Below are 10048 nucleotides of genomic sequence, written 5' to 3'. Positions count from 1 at the left end.
TAAGCAGCGACTTCCGGTTTGTGCTAAATTCAAAAAATGTTTCTAAATTCAAAATAAATCATTAAACATAAAAACTGTACGAAATCGATGGTTCTACTTATTGTTGATGATAGATATGACATCAGAGCCTTAGTTTATTAAAAATTTAGTTAGTTGAGTGAAAGGAATACTCGGAAAAGATTAAGGAAAGTCTAATTGCCGTACACCAAAGCACACAATCATACACTTAGATACCCACTGCATCAGTAATGGTTTGCCTCCATGTGCGTGGCGGTTTCCCGCCAGTTCCGGTCGCCCGCTCCTCCGAGTTCGGTTTCCCTCTCGATCTGTTCGCCATGCAAGTAGACAACGAGGACGCCGGGGCAAGTTTTGTGTACCGTCGAGTTTCCGATGACGAGGACGCTGGGCCTAGTGTAGTGTAGTGTATTTTACATCGTTTACATCAAGGTCACCAGCATTCTCTGTGTAAGTGCCGTACTTCACTTTAATAACGAAAATTAAACACAAAGAAAACGCAAAGTTAACCCAAGGAATACACCAGGGCACACCAACGACGAGGGGTGAGTGCCACTACCAGACACCTAAGTCAGTGATTAGTGTCGCCTGCAGCTTTTTTTTTTTCCTGCGGTTCAACACAACCTAGAACCTGTGGTCATAATATTCATCATTATCAACCAAGTAGATCATGGTATCATCGGATTCAGCGCTGCTTCCGTAACCGTTTCGCTTCCTGGAGGCGACCGCCGCGAACGCTGCTGCGTCAGGAGGACGGGTGCGGTACTGGCCTTCCGTAGGAAACAGGCTGGTGACGGTCGCTTGCAGCAAAATTTCAAGAAAACAACTGCGAAGTAATAGGGAGCTTGAAGACACAGCGTTGAGCATGGTGTGTTTATCGACGATGTGCATTCTGGATCAACACCGGTTCGGTCGGGAGTACACTTGGGAGTACGGCAGATGAGTGGGAACACTCACGCTACAGCAAATAGAACTTTTTTCTAACACGAAACATGAGATGCTCGTTAGAGCAATATTACTCATAACTTTAGCGGAGTTTGGACGCCAACACTCCTTTTGCGATTACGTGGTAACCTGCTATACCTGTACCTTCCTTCCGTCGATGACGCATTTGTTTGCTGTCAATTCCTTCAAGTTACCGAGTCGCTTTGTGACGTTCATGGGGATCACTGGCACAATTTGGGGCATAGTGGTTTCGCGTCGTTTTACCGGTAATGTGAAAATTTTCAGTTTCGCCCGAAGGCGTGCGCGAGGCTCGTATGTAAAATGATCAAATTTGTGGCACTGCATGGTTTGTACATCGTTTTATAGTTTCTTGTGACAAAAGAATCGGTGAGTAACAGTGTTCGGTGGAACTTCCCACGATCAACGGCATTGTGCGAGAACTTCGTGTTTGGCCTTATCCTGCTAGACGACAAACAAGCGATACAAATTTCAACTGAACAGCTTCCAAAATAAGTTGTTTCGTTTGGTAAGAAAAATAATTTATGTTAAAGCAGCATGGAGGCCGTTTGCTTTAGCTCTTCACGCTGTGTAATTGCTGTGCCTACCAAGGACGTACTTTTCACCATAATCATCGTCACGATCATCATCATCACCAGTCAATTTTTTGTGAGTCAATAATTATCCCGTCTTGCGTAAGACGGCTCCATTGTACGCCTACAAATGTCGTATTTTCTTCACATCACCTGCCATTCTCGTCAAAGGTTATGTTACTTTGGCACACATTCTGTTATTTTAATAGACCACCAGATGTTCTTATAGCTCTGCCTTATTACTGCGTAGAAGTCAATACTCCACAGACTCCCGATTTCCTTACTAGGAATCAACGAGCAATTGTGGCTGCACAATCGACAACGAATGCTGCGCACAACGTCGAATTGCGTGCCGGCGGTAGGAATTGTGCGGCTTTCCGTGGGAATCAGCCAAGAGAAAAAAAAGCGCACAACATCAATAATTACCAATTGAGGAAATCTTACGTACCTTTCTGGTTACGTGTGCTCGCCTCTACCCATCCCACGCCATGTGTGACGACTTCCAGAACTTCCTTTACTTTCGCACTACCTCGCCAATCACCAGCTTGACACGTGGCATTTAGTCACTTCAATTATTGTTTTATGGCTTTGCAATGGCTGTCTCGGCGTCCGAATCTCTGCCAAAAGAGATGAATCGCACGCATCGGTGGTCTATGCGATCAACGGGCACGCGATTGCATTCCGCGAAGATTCGCCAGCTCACCGAGACATTCATCAAATAGTTATAATACAATGACGATTGCCACATCGCTGGACATGACGGGCATCGCCAGCGCTCGGTGGCTGTCAGCGCCACAACGTAAAGGACAGTGCAATCCGCACAAGGGCCGGCGTTCGGCCTTCCGGTCTGATATGGCGTGCAAAGACTTTTAATGAGAAAGAAGTCGGTGTTGTTTTTCTCTCTGCTGCTGTATGCGTCAGTATGTAGATTGCATACGATGGAGCCCTACCTCGAGCCCTCTCATTCAAACACACGAGGAGCGCAAAAATGCGATCATGAAATAGCTGCTCAATTGATTTAGATGAAATTTGTAGCATTTAGAAACGGATATTTGCAAACAGATTTCTTCTTGGGTCCGAACTTCTTCATTTTTTATGAGTATTGCCACTAATCAACAGGTTTAGCGAAATTAGATTTACTCTCAGCATTAGTGGTAGTTCTACAACAAAAGCAGATACCAAAATTGTGTAAACTCCACATTATTTAAACGTAATACTGAAACAAAAAAGAACGAGGCAATTTTTATGCATGCATGTACATCTGCTTTGGTTACATACATGCGCTTTGCAAAAGTATGAATGGATGGAAACAACTTCATTGAAAATCCGGCGAAGTTTAACGACCCGGGCTCACTTCTCCCATGAGGGGACTTCGAGGCCTTGCCTCGTCGCCGCCTCCCGGGCCCGCTGGACTGCCCACTCTTGTGTCTTGAGGTTGGAGCTGCGCAGAGCGGCGGCCCACTTCGACGCCAGAGCCTCCGGGGCCCTACTGCCATTTTCGCTGCTATAACAGGACACTCTCACAACATGTGCGAGAGCGTCGCTCTAGTTGCCTGGCATAACTTGCAAAGAGCATTCGGGTATTGCGCGGGGAAAATGTACCGCAATCGCACCGGACTGGGGAAGGTCTGTGTCTGGAGTTGTCTCCAGACGACTGCCTGGCGACGTTTCAGTTTGGGGTGAGGTGGGGGCAATATGCTCCTGCCTAACTGGTAGTGCTCGGTGATGTCGTTGCATCTGACTAAGCGTTCTCGCGTGTTTCGCACCAGGAGGTCCGACCTCGAAGAGGGGGTCTCTGATTCTGTGCAGTGGGTCTGTTCTGACGCAGAGCGGTGTGCCGTCTCATTCAAGTTAGGGGGGCCCTCGTCGGTGGGGGTGGCGACGTGCGCTGGGAACCACATGGTCGCGGTGCTATCGAAGTGCTGTCGACCAGCTTTCCTTAGGATCTGAAGAGCTTTGGAGAAAATGCGCCCCCGCGCGTATATTTACGAACTGTAGATTGTGGGTCACTAAGAACATCCTCGCAGAGGGGTCGGTAAGCGCAAGCGCTATCGCAACCTCTTCCGCTGTTTCTGGGTGTTCCGTGCTGACACTAAGGCGTACGTAAGCCGGGAAATTATGCCTACGACCACCGCCGTGAACCGGTGTTCGTGTTTGTATAATGTTTATAACTGAGGACGATTCTATACATTCAGTTAATTTTGTCCGCTTCAGGCGCTGTTACAGATGCACTAGATTGCAATGCATGGTTGTTAAGTCAGTCAATTGAACTTATAAAATGCTTGTTCGCCACGATTGCGTTAAATATGTTGTTGCTTTATTCTGGAAAAAAGAAAAAAAATTGCTCAGTCAAATTGTGCCGCATCCTAACCAGAACCTTCAGTTTTTTAAATGTGCTCGTACAGAGGTCCCGAGGAGGTGTAGATTGTTCTTGAGCTTGTTACCAAGGCAAGAAACATTGAGCCTCATCTAATATGCAAAATCGAGTAGAGGAAGGAGGCCGACTTGAATCAAAATTATCTTCGTTCTTATGAGCGTCCTTAGCGGAACATGCACATAAAATGGTATCGTAAACAGCTCATGGTATAATGACCTTTTTTTCTTAACCATATTAGGATCCGGCATAGATCACCTGCGAGTCCATGAAGTCTATCATAACAATTTTCGCAACGATCACTTTCGATCTTAATGTAGAAGCAGTTTGCTGACCTCATCCCCACTACGGCGTGCCTCATAATCAAATCATGGTTTTGGCTCGTAAAACCCCAGAATTCAGTTCAGATCTCATCAATGAATGCGAGAGGTGCGTCTGTGGGAAATCATAGCTATGCACTCACAGAATTACATGAAAATGAAAGCGCTTTTCATGTTCACGTTCTCGAGAGTCGTAAAATGACCATCATAACAGCTTACCAGGTACAGTTTTGCTGGACTTGTGGTGGCATACTGCAGTGAAACCGCAGGAGATCATAAGAAGAAGCGAATTGCTGGCCTCGTTCGCCAAGATAAACCCACCTGCAGCTACAATCTACCACCACCACGAGCTAAGGTATATGTATAAAAAACGCGCTTCGGGAGTCGGTTCTGCATTAGCGTCGGACCACCCAATTTCTTAAAACTGCACCTACTACACTGTTTGAAAGGCAGCTGTGCCGTCGCGCCTGCAAACCATCGTTGCTGTTTTCTTAGAATTTGTTAAGTTAGGTGCTCTGGCAACACTCAGGTGGGGTCCCTCCGTAGACCACTCGGAAGAGCTCGTAGTCGACGCAGCGGGTGACCAAGCAAACAGCCGCCAACGATGTATCGCCTCCATTGGTTTATTCCCGGATGCTCATACCCAAGCCCGTGAACGTGGCGCTGATTCAGAATGACGCGATGTTAATGGTCCCCGACCTGACTAGATTCTTCCTCGAGCGCAACCGGTGCACCATTTGCAGTTGGGTGTTCATCGGGGCCGTGTCCCTAATCTGCTACAGCCGGCATAAGGAACTGAGCTCATCTTCTCGCTCTTCGTCAACTCCAGCTCGGTGACGTGCGAGCCGGGCATGTAGCCCCCGTTTTTCTTTAATTTTTTCAGCCCGCATAACAAACCTATCACCCTATAGCTGGTTTATACCGCTGGCCAAACATTTCACCTATGTGTGTCCCTATTCGGCAGTAGCGTCTCCTAAGTCGTGCACACGCAATATTCTCGCGATGGGATCTCGCATTCATAAGCATAAATGGCGATCACGGGAGCATAAAAAGCTGAAATTTCCAAAGGTACACCGAAGTTATACACACGTCGGCGACGAATTCATAAGAAATTAGAACGTCGTGCTACTCATACATGCGACTTCTTTTTTCTTTTGGAAATCCAGTCACATATGAACGGGTTTTACATTTACTACATACTGCTTTTTATCCGCGTCATTTTCAAGGTGCCCTTTTCCTCGTATATTTATATTTCCTTGTCAGCTGTCTACGTTAGCACGGCGATTGTCTTTCTCTATGCCAGTGCGGTATTGAGCACAAGATCACTACGCTCTTTCTATCATACTATAGCTTCTTACAAGCTGCTTATGTTTGCAGAATGGAAAGGAGCCGCATCTTCCTCAATTAGAAAATCTTCCACAGCGTTCCCCGCGATAAAGTCGAGAGCAGTTGGGACTGACGCATGCTTTCTACCTTTCGCAAACCTATCGTAATATTTCCATTCAGTCACGTGACTATTTCCAGACAGTCATCTGTACTATAAGAACATTGGTGCATTCCTCCTTTCTCCTGCAAGAGAATGCGCTGTTCGTGAGACTCACTGAAGAATAGTTAGTCCAATCGTCATTTGAACGAATTTCTTTTTAATTTTATGCTGTTTCAAGCTGTTTCCCACGCGATTTCCCACTGCTCGTCTGTCCGTTTCCATCCGCAAAATTTCCACAGATAGGTGATTCCTTATGATGATGATTATTGGGGTTTATTGGCGCAAGGGCCAGATGTGGCCAAAGAGCGCCAAGGTGATTCCTTATTTGAAGCTCCTACTTGGGATCGATCCTTCCAAACAGAAAATGACAAATTCCACTTACAGATCCCATCTAGCAGTACACTTACTCCCTAGCAAGTGATAGCGCTGTCTTGTCGAACAACTCTGAATATCTTTGTGTTAGTACGAATAGAAGTAACCAATGTAACCGTGAACTCTGCTGAACTTAGCTGTCACTCACGAACTTCGCTGATTTCCCAAAGGTAGTTCCCGTTCTTCTCTTCTATAGTGCTGTAGGTGCTTTGCCTCATCATCAACTCCTTGTCTGCGTCTCCAAGAACGTACGTAAATTTACGATCCCTTATTTAGCTTCTTTTCAGTATTCGGAAGCACTGTTCGCTGCATTTTAGTATCTCAGGATCTTTCATAAGGCCTCCGCAGCGAGCATTATATGGTTCTTTTGTTCGGATGAAACGCCTGTGCAGCCTGACATTTCTTCTCGTCGCCATCATGGACGTAGCAAATTTCTTAGCCGTGTGCACAATCAGCCACGAGGTTATACGAGGAAGTGGGTTGAGTGACTCGAAGCTTCGTCTTGAGAAATGCAAGGCGGATAAGTACCCGTTCTCGAGTTATGTCAGACCCCGATCAGTGACTTGCAACGTATGATCGTCCCACTCTCCGTGATATGAAATCTGTTTAATCTCTATAAAACTGTATTTCGTCGATACAAGACAGAGTTCCTCAATTAGGTTTTGAAGAGCACTTTAAACAATAAAATTATATTTTAGAACCATTCTAAGCAATCCCTCTTTTCCCATACAAGCTGCGTGCTTTTCCTTTCTAGATTTTGTTTTCGTATTTTTTTTTCTGTGGCTGCAATAGCTTGCCCAGCAATATTACCGCAACCAGCCCCACCTACGTGTCTGCCTTCGAACTCAGGAACCTTACATGAATAGAAGCAGAAATACTGTTGTCTTCTGGTTGCTCAGTGTATACATTCGAGAGCCACTTGTAGAGCAATTTTTTTCTTTTTAATTACAAAAGTAATGAGAAGTTGTCGACATGGACATTTGTTGTCCAAACGATTCTTTCAAAATGTCGTCATGGTAATCTTTTCGTGGATATTTATTTCGCTATTATGAAGGAAACCTGCAAACATTATTGCACAAATATTATCAGAACTTCACATCAAGTGTCTGCGTCATTACCGGTTAATCTACAAGCGTAGATTTATCTTCTTAGCTTGTTTTGTCTTGACATGCATGAGGTTAGCTTGTTCTTAGCTTGTCATGCAGGAGTGTTAAACGTGCGCAGAATGATAGACTCTAGCTTGTGTTTAACTTTTTTTTTTTTTTTTTTTTTTACAGGACTATCTCTTGCTATTTCAAAGATAATAAGTACACAGCTAGAGCTGTAACATGTAATGCGGCAATCCGTAAATATGTATGTAGGCTAAAAGACTTCGTTTTCGTACTAGCCATTTAAAAAAAAGCGCGACAGTGTTCAGATGAGATGGGATTCTAATTAAGAGACGCCATAACGTGAGGACACCAAAAGCCAGCACAATAATTGAAGCCTGCCGCTACGCCCCTCTCCCTTAGTGCGATCAATGTGCAACTGTGTGTGGGCCACTTCTGAAATCCACTTTAGAAAATGGTCATATTTAGTTACGTAAACAAAATATATAAGGGCTATTTACATCCTGAACTTTTTTCATCTAATCGCTTGTGCAATGTAATTCCCGGTATTGACTCAGAGTGCGGAATTTCATTAACTCGCGCTGTTTATATTACCCAACAAAATAGTTAATTACAGTGCTGATCGTCACCAGATTACAAAAAAAACTTATCTACTTGAACACCTGCTGCATTGCGCTCATTTATACTTCTAACGCCCTTTGGTGCAGCGCACTTTCACGCGGATTTTTTTTTTTTTTTTATGCGATTAACATTCCTCGGGAAATTCACCCAGTTTGCTGTATGTCTGTTTCTCTGCGCCAAACTTCCAGCCGACTTCGGTGACTAGGCATTGCATGCATTGTCTAATGGGAACAGAGTCGGGCTGCCGTGCTGAAGCAACCGGGTTCGAAACCGACCATTACCGGAACCGAACTTGGGTTACTGTTATGTGACACTGAGTATGTGCCGTTCTTCAATAAAACTCTTTAACTTATTATCATTATTATTGTTGTTATTATTGTTGCGTACCCAGTTACATATAACTGGGTATGCAATACTGTGTATGTGCCGCTCTTCAAACCTCTTTGATTCCAACTTATTCGCCCTGGAGATTTAGCTGCGATGGCGCTCCGCTGCTAAGCACGAGGTCGCGGGATCGAATCCCGGCCGCGGCGGCCGCATTTCGATGGAGCGAAACGCTAAAACGCCCGTGTACCGTGCACTGGGTACACGTTAAAAATCCCAGGTGGTCAGAATTAGAGCTCTGCACGGGCTCGGGCTTACCCGAAAGCCCGGGCCCGGCCGGGCCGGGTAGAACCGTTTTTTCACGGGCTCGGGCCGGGCTCGGGCACGGCGTGTGCTTTTTGACCCGGGCCCGGGCTGGGCTCGGATTTCTTGACGCGGGCCCGGGCCGGGCTCGGGCTTTATGGTGGTGTGCATGTAACGTGCAGTGAGTTATTCTCGGGCATCTCAACTCTGAAAAACATTATTTTTCGGTCTCGGGCCGGGCTCGGGCCGGTTTCGAATCGGGCTCGGGCCGGGCTCGGGCCTAAGGTAAAGGGGTGGCGGGCCGGGCCGGGCGGGTAACGTAGATTATTTCCGGGCCCGGGCCGGGCCCGGGTCTCGCCATAAAAGTTTTGATCGGGCTCGGGCGGGCTGCCCAACGTAAAAACGGGCCCGGGCCGGGCTGAAAAAAATCGGCCTGTGCAGTGCTCTAGTCAGAATTGACTTGGAGGGCTGTTCATTTATTGGCGTTCCAGTTAATTTTGTGCTTCAATGCATAAAACGACGTTTTGTTAACAAAGTAACTGGAACACCAATGCATTTCTCCGCAAAGTTCGGGAATTAATATCTCGAAACTGGCGTCATCCTGAGAATTTGTTCCAAGTGGATCCGCCTTGCGAACTCCACGACTAGGATTTGTAAATTGCAATATGATACATAAGGTAATTGTCACAAAAGAGCGTGTAGTTGGGGTGCGCGCCACGTGTCCCGCAAGCCAGCGAAAGAAGCACGCCCGCACCACGACAGTTTCAACAGAGGGGGAGAGCCGTATACGCTTCAAACGGGCGACGCGACCAACGGCGTCTAGACGTCTAGAAGAAGCATAGACGAGGCGACGGTAACCAGAGAGAGAGAGAGAGAGAGAGCGCGACCGCCAAGACACCTTCTCACCCGGCGAGTCGAGAGAGAGAATTACTACAGCGTGAGCCTGCGCCAACAGGATGAGTCATCACGCCCCTCCCCCCCTCGATGACGCTCCGACGGCGGCGGTCGAAGATGCGAGAATTGACTAGAAGATTCCCAGGCTTTGGCCATGCTACAGGATCACGACTCCGATAGGAAGGTTCGAGAACCCCGGCGGAGAGTATAAAACCGCCGTGCGAGAATCAGAAGGGGGATCAGACCGCTCCGGTAAAGAGATGTAACGTGAAGACTGATCGTCTGCGGAAAAAGGGGATTCCCCGGCAAGCTAGTCGACGAGTTCATCGAGCGTCTGCATTTCCGGAAGAAGTTTCTTCTTCGAGATTTGCCCCGAGCTACGCCGAGATCGTCTGACTCCAAGACCAGCACGGGGGAATACGATTGGACACTTAGTGTTCCAATTCATCTTGTACTTTACGTATTGAACTCTTGGAGCTTGTCGCTAATTATTTTCCTGTGTTTTGTGGTTACCCATCTGAATTGTATTGTGTTGTGTCTAGCCTAAGTGTGCAAGTGTGTGTGTGTAACTGCCTTGTGTGAAGAATATATTTTGTTGTGTTTTGACGACTCTCGGCTCTGACTCGGTCTTTGGACAGCAACCAGCGTTCGCTGGCGGACCAGAGGGCCCATTCTTGATTGTCCTTGCTTTCGTG

The sequence above is a fragment of the Dermacentor silvarum genome, chromosome 2, assembly GCF_013339745.2.
Source record: "Dermacentor silvarum isolate Dsil-2018 chromosome 2, BIME_Dsil_1.4, whole genome shotgun sequence".
Lineage (NCBI taxonomy): Eukaryota > Metazoa > Arthropoda > Arachnida > Ixodida > Ixodidae > Dermacentor > Dermacentor silvarum.
Note: the sequence above shows the minus strand (reverse complement) of the source record.